Source organism: Lonchura striata, chromosome 2, assembly GCF_050655825.1.
Source record: "Lonchura striata isolate lonStrDom1 chromosome 2, ASM5065582v1, whole genome shotgun sequence".
Lineage (NCBI taxonomy): Eukaryota > Metazoa > Chordata > Aves > Passeriformes > Estrildidae > Lonchura > Lonchura striata.
This window is the reverse complement of record NC_140704.1, coordinates 143,264,099-143,281,528: the sequence shown is the minus strand read 5'-3', so window position 1 is coordinate 143,281,528 and position 17,430 is coordinate 143,264,099. Positions and strand designations below refer to the sequence as shown.

The 17,430-nt window shown below is 40.9% G+C and overlaps 1 long non-coding RNA gene across 2 annotated transcripts in view; it reads right to left on the bottom strand.

Annotated features, from left to right (window-relative positions):
- Positions 1-16,509, bottom strand: part of LOC146768456 (uncharacterized) — a 30,850-nt gene extending 14,341 nt beyond the window's left edge. The window contains exon 1 of one of the 2 annotated variants that reach the window (XR_014953449.1): positions 744-16,509. This is a non-coding gene — a long non-coding RNA (uncharacterized LOC146768456). The remainder of the gene's footprint in view (positions 1-743) is intronic. The other variant, XR_014953450.1, reaches the window with a different exon arrangement.
- Positions 16,510-17,430: the final 921 nt, after the last annotated feature.

Here is a 17,430-nt window from a genome sequence, read left to right as displayed (position 1 = left end):
TAGTCAAATGGGAGACTTCAACAAACAAAGCTCATATAAACTGCCAATTCATTTGGAAAAAAACCCAAGTCCTTCCCAGGTCACTTTTCTTTCTTATCTGATACTAGAACTTTTTAACAGGATGCTTTAACCACAAGCCTCCTTAAATGAGGACTACTCAGCAATGGCTACATCACAGCTTTGAGATAAAGTCTCCAGCTGTGATTTAAGGACGGCAAATACATCTCTCCTGCAAAGATAAACAAAGTGAAGCTTTCCCAGCAGTTTCTGTTCCAGTCTGGTGGAGAGGACATAACTCAGTGCCTATGACACTGCTCCTCTGCTGCAGCCACCTCTCTGACACAGCAGCTGAACTGAGCATGCAGCATCCAGGGTGGTCAGGCTTGCCTTCACACACAGGCCATGGAGCCAACAGTTAGGTCAGTTCCTTTAATTGTTCATATCTAAACATTCTCCTGTAGTGGTTCGCTGTTTTCTTACATCAATCTAAAGGACCTGTTTATTTTTTGTACATTTCTTCTCCCCATGTGTCAATGCAAAATTAATCAAATGGAAAACTTGCATAAACATTTATTAAAATGTTAATTCTCATTCAGCAAAGCTATTTATCAAAGTAATCTGTTCCTAAAACCTCTTTTTGAAAGAATTTTAACCTTTTAAAGGTTAAAATAAGGAATTCTAAGAGATAATGAAACATAATTAATGTAGTGGTTGATTAATTAAAAATTATATAAGATTCTTACCTGTCAGTGAAGAATGGCTCATCTCCATCCTAGGATGTTTATTTCTCCCTCTGTCCCCAGATAGGGGACAAAGATAGTATTTGTTTTGAGAAGGTTTTACATCTATGTCCAAGTGATGACTTGACTATATAAAGATAAGGGTCATTCCTCAAGAAAACAGTTTCTCCTACAAGACTGTGTACTATTTGGAAAGCACCCAAGTAAGATCTTAAACCTGTCTGGTTTTCTGGTGGTTTTGCCCTCAAACAAAACAGATGTGCTCAGGTTTTGCTGCCCTCCTCGACTGCAGGCACAAGTACTGCGGTAGGGAAAAAAAAATCTGGTAACCAAGCCTTTGATACAGAAAAACCACATGGAGTTGAGTCATAAACTGTGGACACAAGACAACTAATTATGGGTTGTGTTAGGCTTGAGGAACAGGTTAACTGCTACATAATTACAATTGAGATGGCTGTAGACACAGTCAAGGAAACCCAGTTAATAGAAAGTAAATGAAAATGCATTGGTACCTATGAAGGAAAGCAAGACCTGTCTGTTTTCATTAGCTTCTTCAGTGTTTTCAAATGTTCTTGACGCTTTATTGCTGCTTAAACATCATACTTATAAAGCCTAAACAAAAGTTTATATTTCACATTCTGCTATTTTTCATGTGAATGGCAGGAAAGGAGTTAGCAAAGATTTCTTTAATAAAGAAAGTTGAGTGAAACTCCAGAGATGAGTGGCACAATACAAACCGGGAATGTGTGAAATGGAAACTCCTGTGAAACAGATAATCAGGTGGTGAAAAGGAGATGGGTGGTCATTCCACAAGTGTGGGTAGTCAAAAGGCTGCGGGTGACGGAGGGGCACTGGGAGAAGGATGTGTTGCAGGACGCCGTGGACAGCAGAGCCTGTGGCTGCCCTGGGCCTTCCTGCCTCAGCAGCCCTCCCAGAGCCAGGCCACCGAGCCAGGCTGCTCTGAGGCCACCCCTTGTGGAGAAAAATCTTCTGACAACATCAAAGGAGAGAGGAAAGTGAGGTGAGCATCCAGACGGGCTGCTTCCCCAAGGTTTCCCTGAAGGCCTGACTCAGAGTAGTTTGAAGGCTTCCCCATTTCCTCCCAGCTTGGTGGAAACTTTTTTCCTGGTTCCTTGAACTAGCCCTCTGAAAGTACACACCATTTCTGGGTATTCACCTATATATAGCCTCCTTCTGCAATGACGCCTTCACCATCACAGGCTGCTTCCTGTTGACACCAGCTAAATGTGGCATTGAAGTCTGAGCCTGAGGGGTCTCTACCTGAGTGAGCAGGCAGGCAGCCAAATGGACATCCAGTGTGCTTGACCTTTCTGTGGTGTCCCAACTCGCGCAGTGGAGTTGCAATCATACACTGTGGCTCTCTGGGTTTCTCTGTTTGCCACAACGTTTACACTTTGGTACCACTGCGGGGATGCCGTGGGTAAGCCTGGGTGGTACTGTGCATGACAGCAGCACAGGGTATTCCTCTGCCACACCAGGCATTTCCTTCCAGCTCTTTGGCTGGGAACGTACTCTTGTGCAAGAGACCCAGGTGTGATCCTGGTCTTTCAAGCACCTATCCTGGTTTTTGATCTGTAGCTGTAAAGATACAGGTCTCTTCTTCAGATAATCAAGGAGGATGTTGCCATGTCCTTGAGCTTTTCCATAATTTTTTTTAGCAGTTTCTGGATCCTATATACAGAGAAGAAGGTTTTTCTGTTTAAAGTACATTGACAGCAATGTATTTACACAAGTTAATCATGTGGGAAATTTCCAATGTGTACAAATCATTTAGCATCTCACAAGCTTCCGTAGTTTTTATTACTGAAACAACTTAGTCATCTGCAGACTTTAATTAGCTGGCTCCCTGCCTCCTCCTGCAGGTCATCCATGCCTGAGATAGCCCCGTCCCAGAAACAACACCTGGCTTTATACCATGATTCATTTATTTTCTAAGCCGAGGAACAGGCTTCCACTGTTTAACCATTTCCAAGCCTTTGCCAAGGTTTCTTGCCCTAAGGTTACTTATACTGCAGCCATTTGTACTGTGGATATTTGGAGCATCTATTAAAGAATTATGAGGGATCTTCTGTGAACACTAGTCTAAATTGTATTTTCCAGATCAACTTTTCTGCAACTTGCCTTCAGGAGGTACTATTCCAGTCACTGACAAACTGCTGTTTCTCCCCTCACCAAACTCGTGACTTAGAAAGACAGAAGCATCTTCTGATTCCCCTCCACATAAAGAAACATCTCATTTCAAGAAGTCAGGAATGAGTTATGAGCCTAAGAATTTTGCAGCCACTGTGTATTAGAAATAACAACTAATTACAAAACTGCAAAGCGAAACATGATTACTAAGGAAGAGTATTTAAATGTCACCATAGTTTATTTTGACAGATGATCCTGTCTTGAATATAAGAGATTTCCCAGAGGAGAAATAAAGATTCTCAGGTTAGTTTTTTATCTAAAGGCAATTTCTCTCCTTTTCTTTTTATCACCTCCTTTAAAAGGAACCATGATGCAGTGAGGCACAGGGTTAAGGGTGGAATGAACATTAAAGGCTCTTGTCACGGCAACAAGACACTGGAAACCTGTGAATTTTTTGCTATTTCTCCCAGCAATAGCGTGATAGAATTAAAAGCAAATTTGGGCCCTGATGGATGACAACTTCAGCTTCAAGACAAAAAACAGAGATGATTTCAGAAAGTCTTTATATGACATCAAGCAAGGACTACATACATTAGGGTTCAGGGGTCCACTTCTAAGTATTCTGACTAAGAGGAAAAAAAAAGGTAAAAAAAAATGAAAACAAGAAAGCCAGCACTGTGTGGTACCTGGGAGATGTTAGTCACCCTGACTACTTCTTGTACATGAAAGTGAAGGCAACAACTTTGATGATGTCTGTAGTCATTTCTATAGCTGAAGTACATGCTTGGTTGGGTAAGTTACTCAAGATTTTGTGAAATGCAGGTGATCACTACCAGCTGTGTGCTCTGCCCCTAACTTCAATGCTTTTCTGGGAAATGATCTTGAAATGACACACAACCATAAACACATAGATTTTATGTAATTATTTTAGGGATGTGAAATTGTTTAGGCCATTCCATGTCTCAGCTAAACTAGTACATGTTGCAACACTAAAGCAACTGATTGAAATATCCATCCTTAAACAGCTCTCAAAACTGAACAGAGTATCTGTCACTCCTAGCTTAATGCCACAGCACAGCTCTCCCAAGACAGTTCACAGAAGTAAAGCTGGTAACTTCATATACGATTCATATATCCTTTCATATATGCTGCTTAAGTTCTGACCTCTCTAAGCATTGTCCTTCCTCTTTCTCCTTTTCTTTTTTTTAACTTTCAAGTTTCTCTCCTTTTACAGTCTTATTTTGGTTTCAGGCACCCATTTCCTTCATGTTCAATTTAGGTATGGGCCACTTTCCCAGAACTAAAATGAAGACATGAGTAAGGAAAATGGCATGCAGAATGTGAGCGCTGGTGAGGAGTAGATGCTCTCCATTACTTCAAGTGAAGCATTTATTATCACCATCACAAGCCAATTCAGAGATACCAAGGCAGCTTTAGTTTGGCATAGGAGAAAATAATTAGTCAGTTCTTAAACTGAGTTTCAATTTTATAGATTATCACAGGGAGTAAAAAAATTGCATCTTCATTTGGGCCAGACATGGAAGGACCATTCATCTGGGTATTACAGGTGTCTCATAGAGCATTGTTTAACTTTTAGGCTTCCTCCAGAACACCTAGAAATTTGTGGGATTGATCTGAGCACTGTTTTTGGCCTCAACACAAATGTGCCATTTTATGTGCATGGAGCTACATCACATGATCTTCACCTCTGCTGCCTTGATGAGTTCATCGCTCGGACTCCAAAGCCAGAGCAGCAGAGAAGCATGCACCCATATTTCATACTACTGGACAGAGAAGGGAGAACCTGGCATGTTTCAAAAGTACCATTGGTTCTGCATCCCACAAATATCTTCCTCTGGTGATTTGTTCTCCCTTTGGGATATTTTTACTTTTCTTGCCATTAACCATATCACTGGGTCCAACATATGCCTGATGGCTGTTTCCATGAAGTCCAGTAATGGCAAATGTTGGAATTATATCAATGAAACGAAACTGTAATTTTTAAGGAAGCTGAGAAATGTGTGCGTGCAAGTGCTTAGGGGCTGAACTGCTTTTTCATCCCATCATGGAGTAATATGTATCCCGTTGAAATTCAATTAAAAGGAGTCAGCATACATTTTTAAAAAATTTAAAAGAAAACCTAATTCCTTTTTCCAAATTCATTTGCTTATTTACTAAAACAAATGGGTAAAACTATCATCAGGAAAACACTGGTACATGACCATTGCCCAAAGTGTATTCTTACCACTGGATCATAATTCCCTTTCTTTCCATTCCTTAAAAGTTCATTCAGTTCTAACTTCTACAGTAATGTTTATCTAGGGTACCTAATTATATAGTGCAACCTGCATCTGGAGTGCTGGTTCAACATTATTATAGTTCTCCACAGACATAACAAAAATATTATTTTAAACTTATCCATTGAGGAAAAATGGCTGCATTTTACCACCGATAGGAGCATATGAATGTAAAATAAAATCATTGGTACTTAAGAAACATAACAGTTTTGTCTATTCAGATTAATTCTCTCCATGACACTTGCTGTCACAGAAGTATCTCTGTTTCTGCTGCAGACATAAGATCTGTCAAACTAAACTTAAAATAAGTAAATTAGATGTATAAAATTATGGATTATAGTTATAGGCAAATAAGAAATGTGAATTTTTTGAATGCTTGTCAGTACATATTCCTTGTTGGGTAGATTTGATAAGATTAATGAAATAGGAATAATGGAGTAGAATAATAGTTTGATAATTTCTCAGTACTCAGTAGCTGAAAAAGAAGCTGCTATTTGATCTATATCATACTGATTATACGCAGAGCACCATTACTTTTACTACAAAGAAGAAAACTTTCTTTGGCAACAGTAGAAGGAAAGTGGGTAGATAAAACAAACTCTTTAATTCATATGTCCTTACTCATAGGTTTCCCGTCAAGCATGGTTTCTTCTTTATTTAGAATCGATACTAAGTAAGGAAAGGATAAATATATAAATCGCAAAACTTTTTCTGTGGGTGTATTCGTAGCCAAAGTAAATTGCCTGAGGTTTGGAGAGACCATGGCCTTGTTCTTTATTTGTTCTAAAATTCAGAAGTGATGAAGAAATATTTTGCTTCAATCCCTAGAATGAGGGCCATGAGCCCTGCAGGAGCACTGGCCGTGTTTACAACATGCAGCATTCCCGACAGCATGCTCACTCCCATAGCATTCATGGCCTCTATGGAAAGGGTGAAGTCTCACACACAGCCAAAAATGGGAAGTCACGATCCTTTGGCTGGAGCTCAGTTATCATTTCTGCCATGCCAAGCACTATAGGACACTACAGAACACTATAGGACCTTCTCCTAAGGGGTTTAGAGTGTGGAAGTCTGATCTTGCTACCTCAGGTAGCTATTCAAGTGCAAAGGTAAAATAGTCCTTTAAAGTCAGCAATTACTTTAGTTAAAGAATGTGATTAAAATTATTTTACTGACAGTGGACTGAATTAATTGTACTCATACCAGCACCCCACCTCACCAAAAAAAATTACTGCTACCAGGCAAGTCACTTCTATTTTGTCCATGTCAGTGCCCTTATGTGAAATGGATGCAGTAAAACACCCAGGTGATGATGTGATAGAGTTGTGAAAGTTCATATTTTTGGCTTTTCCTATGAACTCCAGAAAAAGTTAAGCAACAAGTACAGAAACTCTGATTTTTAAAATAATGCTTCTGGCTAGTTGCTCAGGTAAGGCAGTCTTCAGATAATGAAGTCAGTTGGGAGGAATCACAAGTTTATTAAAGGTATGATTTAATGCTACTTGAAAGCCCCTGGGGCTTTATGTGTGTGCCAATATTTTTTATTCCTCTTAATGATCAGAAAGAGCTTTCACTTTTATTTGGGTAAAAATAGCATCAATATTAGAAAACGTTTGGGAACATGGGAATTGATACTTCAAGGTATTTGAAGTAAAGTAAATTTAAAAAATAAGGAAGTATGAAATACATATATATGGTATAGGTACTTCGCCCTTCCTTTAAAATCAGGCATGTTCACTCAACCAGGTAGATAAACCTGGTCAAGTCACTGCAAAAAACTCCATCACCATTCATAAAAGGTTTTAACATGAGAGGCTAAATATCACTTGAAAACATCTAAGTAGTCACCTACAAATTGTCAGAAATGGATCAATATCCTAAAGAATTATTGCTTGCGTTATGTTAACGTAATTTTTGATCAGTCTTCCTTCCTTCCTTCCTTCCTTCCTTCCTTCCTTCCTTCCTTCCTTCCTTCCTTCCTTTCTTCCTTCCTTCCTGCCTGCTGCCTGCCTGCCTACCTTCCTGCCTTCCCACATTTTGAAAATGGCAGGAAAATCATCTGAGCACACAGGATGACCATGAAGCTTTACTGGGTCAGCTCCAAAGGAAATTAAATTACTTTGAGGAAATTTCAAATTTTGAATAAAATTTGCTGGATGCCAACCCACCTGTTAGATGTGGGACAGATGAAAATTACTGTCACAGGAGATGTGGAACGTCAAACCAAGACAGAAATCACTCCTTGTGCTTGTGACCAACAATGACAAAAACAGGAAGGAAGTGGTAACATAAATGGGATAATCTATGATTACAGGCTGACAGCACTGGTGAAGTGTTTTTATTGCATATCTAGCCATAACTAAAAACATAGTTCAATTTTCATAAAGTTGGTCCTTACACTTGTACAAAACTTTCTGAAGTCATTTGGTTTCAGGGGAACTAACACTGATTTCACACAATAATTTCTTTATGAGAAAAAATGCTGGTGTAAGAATGGAGATGACATGAAAGCAGTATTAGGGGTAGCTGGGACAGAGAAGGGAGTGGCTCAGATCTTAGATGACAAATGTTCAAGAATTTGATTGCAAGTTATTGGAAGAAGGATGCAAAAAAACCTCAACCAAGATATCTTATGGAACAAACACAAGAAAAAAAGTCATCATTCTAGAGTGCAAATTCTGAAAGATGGTGACATTTCCAATCTTGTTTTCATTGTTTAGTTCAACTTTTAGAAATATATTAAGAAAACTATTTGCTCTCTACACTACAGCCCACTGTACACAGAATAGGGCAAATAATAAGTATGATGATGTTTAGTCTAAAATAATATTAACAGTGGTCTCTTATTTGACATTTAAGACCACCCCCTCAAACCCTTAAGAGCCCTATGGATCATAGGACAAAAAAAAAAAAAAACTTAGAAAGTGTTTGCTGCAGCAAGATTAGCAGGCAAAAGGTGGAACGGGTCTTTTTGAGCTTGGGACACAGTAAGTGGATTTCTTGGAGCTGAGGAAGTGCCTTATTAGAAATGCCAGGAAAGGAAGGAAATTTTACAGCCCAGACACAGAGTATGGCTAGTGGACACATGCCAGACTGGAGCACATAGGATGCAGGAGCTAGGGATGAATTTTTGAGTGCAAAGGGATACATGAAAGAAAACATTTCAGGCTGTTAATCAAAAAAAGGTGGGAGAATTTCATCCCCACCAAATAAATCGTAGGAGACCTTGTGGTGAGATCATTATTTACCTAGAAGGTGTGGTAGGACCTCAACTAAGCAGAATGCTTTCAGCCTAGGGCTCCATCCACAGAAAGTTTGCCACAAAGTCAAATTTTGAAAGCAGCCAAGCTGAGGCCAGACAGGTTCAAATTTGATAAAATAGCTTAAATCCAAAGACACCCCACATTTTTTCCAGACTTCAACAAAGCTGTTACAGAGGTGATTGCGAGAACTGGCAAACTGCTGCTATGACATGAAACTCTTCCTGAGCCCACGTTAAAGGAAAATAGCAATTAAAATTTTTTAAAAATCCTTTCCTACATTCACAGTACAGAAATCAGGGAAAGCTGAAGAAATCAATCCAATGCAGTACAATATCAAGCATTCCTCTTAGTCTGAGACAGAGCTCTATAATTCATACACTGTATAGCCATCAGTATTTTTTAAATTACAAGGAAAATGGTTTTTCATATAAGACTTGCACATGAGATAAATGTTCACATGACAGCAAAATACTCCCAACTACACTAGGAAGGCTAAAAATAATTGCTTATTATCTGAGCTACCATAGCTCTTCCAGGCCCTCCTGCCATGCTAGCAGAGTGCAATAGATGGGGGTGTTTTTTGAGAGTTGCACTTTGGGCTCTATCTGGCAGGTTTTAGAGTGCATTCCCTTATTGTCCTTTTCAAACCTACAGTCAAAAGCTCCTGAAGACTGTCACTGAATTCCACTGAGAACAAAGCAAAAAGAAAGAGACGAAAGGGATGAAACACCAGCCTTTTGTTTTCTTTGTTTTTCTATTTCCAATAATATCAAAATATGTGAGAATCATTTGTTCCAAATAAGAAGTAATGTAAATGATTAATTTTGTTCTACTTCAAGCTAGGGGACAATGGGATTACTGTGGAAAATTTGTCCCAGTTCTTTATTTTTTCTTGAATTCCACTAGCAAAAAATAAAAACATATTGGAACTTGTTTTTTCAATTTCAAATGCTTGAGAAATTTTCATTCAAAAAACACAACACAAACCATAAAGCATGTGGGTACACTGGCAACCTGTTTGGGTTTTAATGAGCATTGTGTATATTTTTACTGGGGAGAAAGAAGTTCCTGTGTTTTTTTCCAATATACCATGGCTTTAGTGGCAATCAAATGTGAAATGAAACCATCGTGTTAACCAAGAGGATACCAAGATGATAGTGTTCTTTGGTTGTTCCCAGCACTAATACCCACTTGAAAGCAGTTAGGAGACCTTATTTCCTTTTCAGGGGGTTTATTTTAGCATTTGAAATATAGTAGATAGCATAATTGGATTTTAAATATCTGATCCAAATTTATTTCAGGGGACTGAGTCAAAACAAATACAAATTCAAGTTTGTGTAGTGCATCTAAAAACTGGCAGCACACACTTTTCAGGACCTCACCAATTACAGCACTTCACTTATTTCTGAAATAGTTGGCTGCATATTATTTCTATCTGAAACGTGGTCCCACACTTTCAGGGCTTACTTGTGGATTCGTAAGTGTTTGTTCTATTATTCAATCAAATTATAAAATGAACCACATTTTCCAATAGCTACTTCATGTTCCCTATTTAATTTTTAATTGCGGCGTTTCTTCAAACATCAGTTCTCCCACAGGATTTCAGTTTTGGACCACTTTTGCAAGCCACAAAAAATTATGAATTCTTGAAGTTTGCAATCTGAGCTCTCTTCAAGTCCACAAACCAAATTCTTATCCAAAACCATGTAAAAGAAGCCAGAACAACCATACCACTTCCTAGGTCTCAGTTGCATAACAAATAGGTCTGAGCCCTCCCAAAAAATAACACAGGTCCCCTGGCCTACTGCATTTTTAACAAACAGAGAGTTATCTCAATATTCATAGTGCATTGTCTTGCAGCATGTAAAGATGAGCCTTTTTCCATTGTATCTGGTTTTTATTCTTGCATTTAAAATAATCTGATTTCCTGTGATCTGATTACATTATTTGTCCCTCAAATACAGAAAAAAAGGTTTTGTGATGAGTGACAGGGTAGTTTTTGTCAGCTAAACCACCTTCTAATCTTTGTTTTAATTTCTGAGTGTCCAAAACTACCCAGATGCTTTTCCTTCCATACCCATACCCAGTCTTAAGAACCCTCCTCTGCCCTCTGTTGCAACCTCTAAGACATCCCACACTCTCTCAGGGAAGTATACGGGTCTTTCAGTGTAGTCCTAAAGGATTCACAGAAATACCTCAGGCTAGTAATTCAGCTTTCTGAGGAAAAAGACAGAACATTATTACAAAGTCCACATGTAAAGAGAACAATCAATCATCATTTTCTGCTGGAATAAAAAAAACAATGCTGGTGAGGATGAGGTTGCTGCCATATGACTTACGGTGGCTGGGATCCAAGCAGTCACCACATCTCAAGCAGGTCAGAAAGTACAGGCACCTCAGCTACACCGCCTATCACCATTCTGTTTGTAGCTTCTCATTGCACCACCAAAAATATCAAATTTTAGTTTTTCTTCTATGTCTTCAAAACACTTTGAGTAGAATTAGTTTTTTTACCTAAGTTCTCCTGAAAGATTTTCATTCTGGCACCAAATAATGAGTTTGTCACTGCATTGCATTTGAAAATTGACTCCAGGATAAGATGTAAAGTCAGCCTCACATGCTGCTGGAGATGCAGCAGACAGATCACAGAATCACAGAATAAACTAGGCTGGAAAAAATCTTTGAGATCATCAAGTCCAACCTATGACCTAACACCTCCTCATCAACAAAACCATGGCACTGATTGCCATGTCCAGCCTTTTTTAAACAGGCCCAGGCAGGGTGGCTCCACCTCCCTGGACAGATGATTTCAGTGCCCAATCACTCTTGCAGTGAAGAATTTTTTTCCTGATATAAGGAGATGCAGCCTCTTCCAGTTGCCACCAACCACTGTTGGTCAAGGGTCCTGTAACCCACTGAGCAGCATGTGGAGACATGTAGGGAGCACTGAGGTGGTGGCAGTGTTGCCCATCTCCAGTGTCTTTGAACCTAATGTTCTTCACATATCTGCCAGCTTCCTGCCATTATCCTGCTGTGACATGCATAGAGCCCATGTTTTGGTGAGATCCCCTGCATCCAGTCTGGGGAGAACTTGTGAACACTTGAAGAGAAACTGGGGAGATTTGCTGAAGCTCTAATATCCATCTAACTTGGTCCATATGGCAAAGCAAAAGCAAGCTCAGTTTTTGCTGAGCAAACTGAGTTTGCAGTTCATGTTTCCATACAGCACTTTTAAGCCCTAATCTGTATGTCCACTGCTTTCCTACATTATAGTTATAGGTTTCTTAAATTTCCCTTCTGTCACATAGTTGCTCACAATGCTTAGCTGCCTAAAACACAGATCATTCTTGCCTCTTTTAGGTCAGGAATCCTCAGATCTTTCAGGAAGATCAGCCAGAGCAAGATGAGACTGTATGTTTTGCTTTCATGTCCAGTAAGAGGCCAGATGCATTTCTTCCTACACTGTAATGAATAATCTGGTATCTTTGCTAATGGAAAGTCGTGGGCTAAATCCCTTTTTTTTTCCCATTGAAAAATATCTCTTTTATGATCTATAGTCCACAAACAGCAGGTAAATAAATGTGTCTATAAGGCATGAATGAAACATCTCAGAATATGAAAAAATTTTATGTCCATTAATCTCAGCAGCAAGAAGATCCATTTGCATGTCCTGCTCCCTCAGACAGAAATCTGTAGAGTTCCTTGGCTTGGGAGGGTCATGTGAAAAATTTGTAAATGGAAGTACAAAGGAAAAGCAAGAAAACTGCTGAGTATAGAGAAACACAGTTTCAGTTAAGGGTGGACCTACAATCTGGTTCAGCAGTTAGTTCATAAGCTTTTAATACATAGCTCCATTCTAGTCTCAGCAGCCTTCACAATCTTCAGTATATTTATGACTCCTCATCAGAAGAGTATTACAGCAACCTCCTTTTGGGTGGCCAAAATGTTGATTGTTACAGGTTTTTATCTGGCAGAAAAAGTCATATATGTGCCTTATGGGCCTTACATGACCGTAAAAATTGCTTCTGGATCGAGTTGCTCCTGGAGATTCCAGGAGCAAGTATGCAGCTGGAATATGCTGAATGCTGTATTTCACCATGCTACAAGAGTCAGCTATGCTTTCCCAAGGAGAAGTGCTGGTATAAATTCTGCTAACTCTTCTGGCTGCCTTCCCTATTCAATTCCTCCTGTGAGGAATGAGATCTTATGAGTTGTGAGATCTCAGCCAAGGCTTAAGCTTCCCAGAGTGGTCCCTTCACTCATCATCCATGTCAGAAATGACAGTGATGTAGGAACTGAAAATCATCCGTGAATTGAATGCACTAAAGTCAACATCCCTTTATAATCTTCTATATATATGTCTTCACATGAAAGCTAAGCTAGAAACAACAGGATATAATTTAATTGAGGAAAACAAATTATATAGGCACCAGTTAATCTCTTCTCCCAAAAGAAAGACTGGAGCTGCAGACCCTTATCACAGGTACTTTCCTAAGATTTCCTAATGTTTGCAGATAGTCACAGTAATTCTATGTGAGCTTCCAAACAGAGGTACAATGCCACACACTATAATGGACAGTACAAACTAGTGCTTAGCAAGATTGTTCTACCATGGAGTGCATCAGACACAGCATCTGGACTGTGTCCAGCTGGGCAAGGGAGGGACTGTCCTGCTTTGTTCTTCACTAGGGCAGCCTCACCTTGTGTCCTGGGCGCAGTTTTGGGCACCACATTATTAAAAAGACATTAAAGTATTGGAGAGCATCCTGAGAAGGATGGTGAAGGGTCTTGAGGGGAAGCCTTATCAGGAGCAGTTGAGCAGTTGAGGCCACTTTGTTCAGCCTGGAGAAGAGGAGACTGAGGGGAGACCTCACTGTGATCTTCAACATCCTCACCAGGTGAAAGTCAAGTACTGATGCCTTCACGTTCATGACCAGTGACAGGACTCAAGGGAATGGCACGAAGTTATATCATAGGGAGGTTTCAGTTAGATATTAGGAGAAGGTTTTTCATCCAGAGAGTGGCTGAGCACTGAAACAGGCTCCCCAGGGAAGTGGTCACAGCATGGAGCCTGCCAGATTTCAGTAAATGAATTCTTGGGGTGCTCTGTGCAGGACCAGGAGCTGAACTCAATGATCCTAGTAGGTCCCTTCCAAATTAGAATACTCTATGATTCTTTTCTTATTCTCTTTTTAATTATCTACAGTGCAAAGTACCATATGACTTCTATATGCATATCTATATCTGGTTGAAAATGTAGAAAATTAAAGCAGGAAAGTAAATTCCAAGGAGAGCCATTCTGCAAGCAGCTGCACAGAACTACATTAAATTAAGATTACAGTTGGTATCTGTAATTTTGATAATTCTTAGCCTCTAAGAAACTGTCTTGCAGCAAGCTTTCTTTATATGAAGACAGGTGGGAGTGTTGTTTGCAATTTTTAAGGTTTTTTGAAAAGCCAGCAAAATCTTCTCCTCTATTCCTATATGTGGAATCTTATTGATAGCATGGACCATTGGCAGGGCTGAAATTTCTACCCAGAGAAAGTAAGACCAGTCACCTTCTGGGTGGGCCAGCTTTCTAAGGGAACATGAAAGGCAGTCTGAAAGTGAATTTCACAGATACTTTTTACATGAAGACAGAGCAAGTCTCAGCTACTGGGTGTAATTTCAAGTCTTCATGGTCACAGATAATGTGTACCAATTAACAAGGCTTTTCTTTCTTGTTTTTCTTTTCTCCCTTGACACGTTCACGACCCTTTTTTGCTTTATTCCCTCTAATCCTTCTTATCACAAAGCTTCTTTTTCCTGTTTGTCTGCATGGGAAGTCCCATACTCAAACATTATTGAGCATAACACTAAACTTTCTGTTCCCATCCACAGACTCCCCTGTTTCTGCTATTTCTTACAATTTCATTATTCTTTGCTTTTGTGTACATGATCCTGGCTCTACACCCAGCCTCACCAAATTAGTTCTGTATCTAGTGAATCTGCTTTCCACACACTTTTTTCATCACCTAGGGTTCTTTTTTCAATCTTTCCTTTCCTCCAACCAGTTCTCACAAACTGCCATTCCTAATCCTCTCCTTAGGCTGCTCAGTCATCTCTCCCTAAGTCTCTCTTCATCCAGACTGACTTCTCATCTGCTCTGCTTTCTTTTGCAACTGGCTCTTCATTCTTACAGTGTCTAAAGGTGACATATGTCCTCGCTCTCACCCTTCTTTATGGCTTTTCAGGTGGACAGCAGGAGTTTCTTTATTCTTGTCTTTGTTCTGTTCTGATATTGCCAGTCTTACCAGTTTTTTTATATAGCCATTCTTTCCTACTGATTTTAGATTATGGTCTCCTTATCCAACAAGTTAATCCTTTTATTTTCTTTTTAACAAAATGTACCAACTCCCATGCTTTTCCAGCTTAAGCCCTTGGCTCTTCCTAGATATATATCTGAGATCCTGGTCTTTTCTCGCCTGGACTGAAGAGAGATGGTTTCTGCTCTCTGTGGACCTGGCAGTGTGCAGGCACAGGAGGCACCAGTCACAAGCCTTGCTGCAAATTTAAAAGTATCTGCAAGGAAATCCTGGGTTGGTAAGAATGCAGAAGGCATAAATTACTCTGTGAATATAATGCAGTTGGCCTGCAAAAGGTAGCACATGCTCAGGACAGACAGAAATTTTGATGAATTTATCTGCCAAGCTCCACCATATTACTAAAGAATAGGGTTTAAAACTCAGCCAAATATGGGCAAGTGCTTATGTGTCTGGCACCAGGGGGCCTCCAGCCTGCCAGCCTCCAAGTCAAACCATGGAGGAGCTAGCATTTCCAAAAAGGAATTCTTACAACCAATTCATTAACATTGGCAAAACATAATCTTTTTTCGTAATCTTTTTTCTGGGAAACAGTATAACCATTTTTGCTGAAACTTTCCAAAAAAAATTGAAACATAGGCAGACACCCAGCATAAAAATTCACAAAGTTATAAATATCCAGAATAGGATTTTATAATTAAAAGCATCGAATAAATTTGCAGTATTGGGTAGCATAGTATGGATAACAACTACTTTTACTACTGTAGCCCAAAAATGCTGCTCATGGACCACAGCTAAAATGCATGCAAACATGGAACAGGGATATGTCTGCAATATTGTGTTTCCAAATAGTTTATAATCCAAATTTTAGAAAACAGAACACAAATAGATCCAGAGACATGGAGAGTGCAAGAAAACAATAAGAAAATCCTATTCCATGTGACTGGCAAACCATCCCAAGGTACCATCAGTCTACGTATTTCCCACTTATCATTTGGAAAAATAAGAGCCTTTGAAGAAAGTGAGGCTTGATCAGAGGACAATGAGGTAGTTCTGCAGATACTTATAGAGGTGTGGGGTCAGGATAGGAAGAAGTATGGAGGAATTTAAGTGAAAGTAATTAGTCATGCTGTGGACCTGTGGGACAATGACATCCAGCAGTAAGAAAGAGCCAGTGGGTAGAGGGACAGGGGCCTGGAAAACAAGCTAGTCAAGGACAGCACCCAAGGAGTCATCCTAATGGGATTTCCACATGTCAGCATCCCTGTGACTAGAGGGGACTATACGACTTAAGGACTATTATTTCTCTTTCACTTTCTTGTGAGGGAACTGTCTGCTTCACTCTTGTGTGCACTGGAAGGATCCCGAAGGTCCTATTTTTTTGTCCCCCAAAGGAGACTGGTTGGAGGTAAAATAAAACCCATCTATAGCTCTAATTAAAGCGGGAGTCTTTGGGATAGACGCGACCTTATCAGCTTCACTCCGAAGTCTGGAACTCTCCATCCTAAGCTGTTCACAGGCTGTTCAGCGCGGCTGTCGCGGAGCCCGGGGGCTCTGGGCGCGCAGCTCGGCCCTTCGCGGCGGGGGCGGCGGGGGGCGCCGATGTTTGAGCGGCAGAGACGCCGCGCCGGGCCGCGCTCGGACCAGCGGGAGCAGCCCGGACACCGGCAGGCAGCAATGGGCGAGACCGGGGAGCGCGGGAGGATCCCGCGGGACGGGAGCGGGGGAGCGCGGGAGGATCCCGCGGGACGGGAGCGGGGCAGCGCGGGGAGGATCCCGCGGGACGGGAGCGGGGCAGCGCGGGAGGATCCCGCGGGACGGGAGCGGGGCAGCGCGGGAGGATCCCGCGGGACGGGAGCGGGGCAGCGCGGGAGGATCCCGCGGGACGGGAGCGGGGGAGCGCGGGAGGATCCCGCGGGACGGGAGCGGGGGAGCGCGGGAGGATCCCGCGGGACGGGGCCGGGGCAGCGCGGGAGGATCCCGCGGGACGGGGCCGCGGTGAGGCGGGGCGGCAGCGCCATCTGCCGGGCGGGGGCGGCGCGCGGCGCTCGGCACTGTCCCTGCCCGACACCTCCTGCCACCGCCCCGTGACACGTGCCTGGGACATCATTGGAATAATGATGCACACTCATGGGATTTGCACTCTTTGTACTAGATTAATTTCAGACTAAATTAAAGTTGCACCAAAAAAAAAAAAAAAGTTGGCAAGTGGTAAAATATCCCACTGAGATTTTAAAGACTCTTACCAATGATTAACTGCTTTCTTAAAACCATTTAACTGCTTACTTCTAAAACCTTACCCTTCAGATCCTTCCCCGTACAGAAGACCAGTACCCAAATCTCCACTTGCAATCCTCTTTTATTAGTGTTCCTTGAAGCACCTTTTGGAAAACATATGAATGGTGGTTTCAGACCATTTGTAATGGTCTTTCTCTTCATCAGAGTCCCTCGATGCATCCTTCCACCACACTTTAAGAAAAAATTGTGTTTAAAATCACTTGCAAATAAAACAGTACAGCAGAGGTGAAACGGAGACCTTAGGCAAAGCATAAAAACTGGTGCTCACCTTGGTGGGACATTCCTTCCCAGTAATAGAAATTAAAGCTGGCATGTAAAAGCTTGCTTTTTTTCTGTTTTACTCTGCTTTTTGTATTTTTTTAAATGATGAGGTATCGTT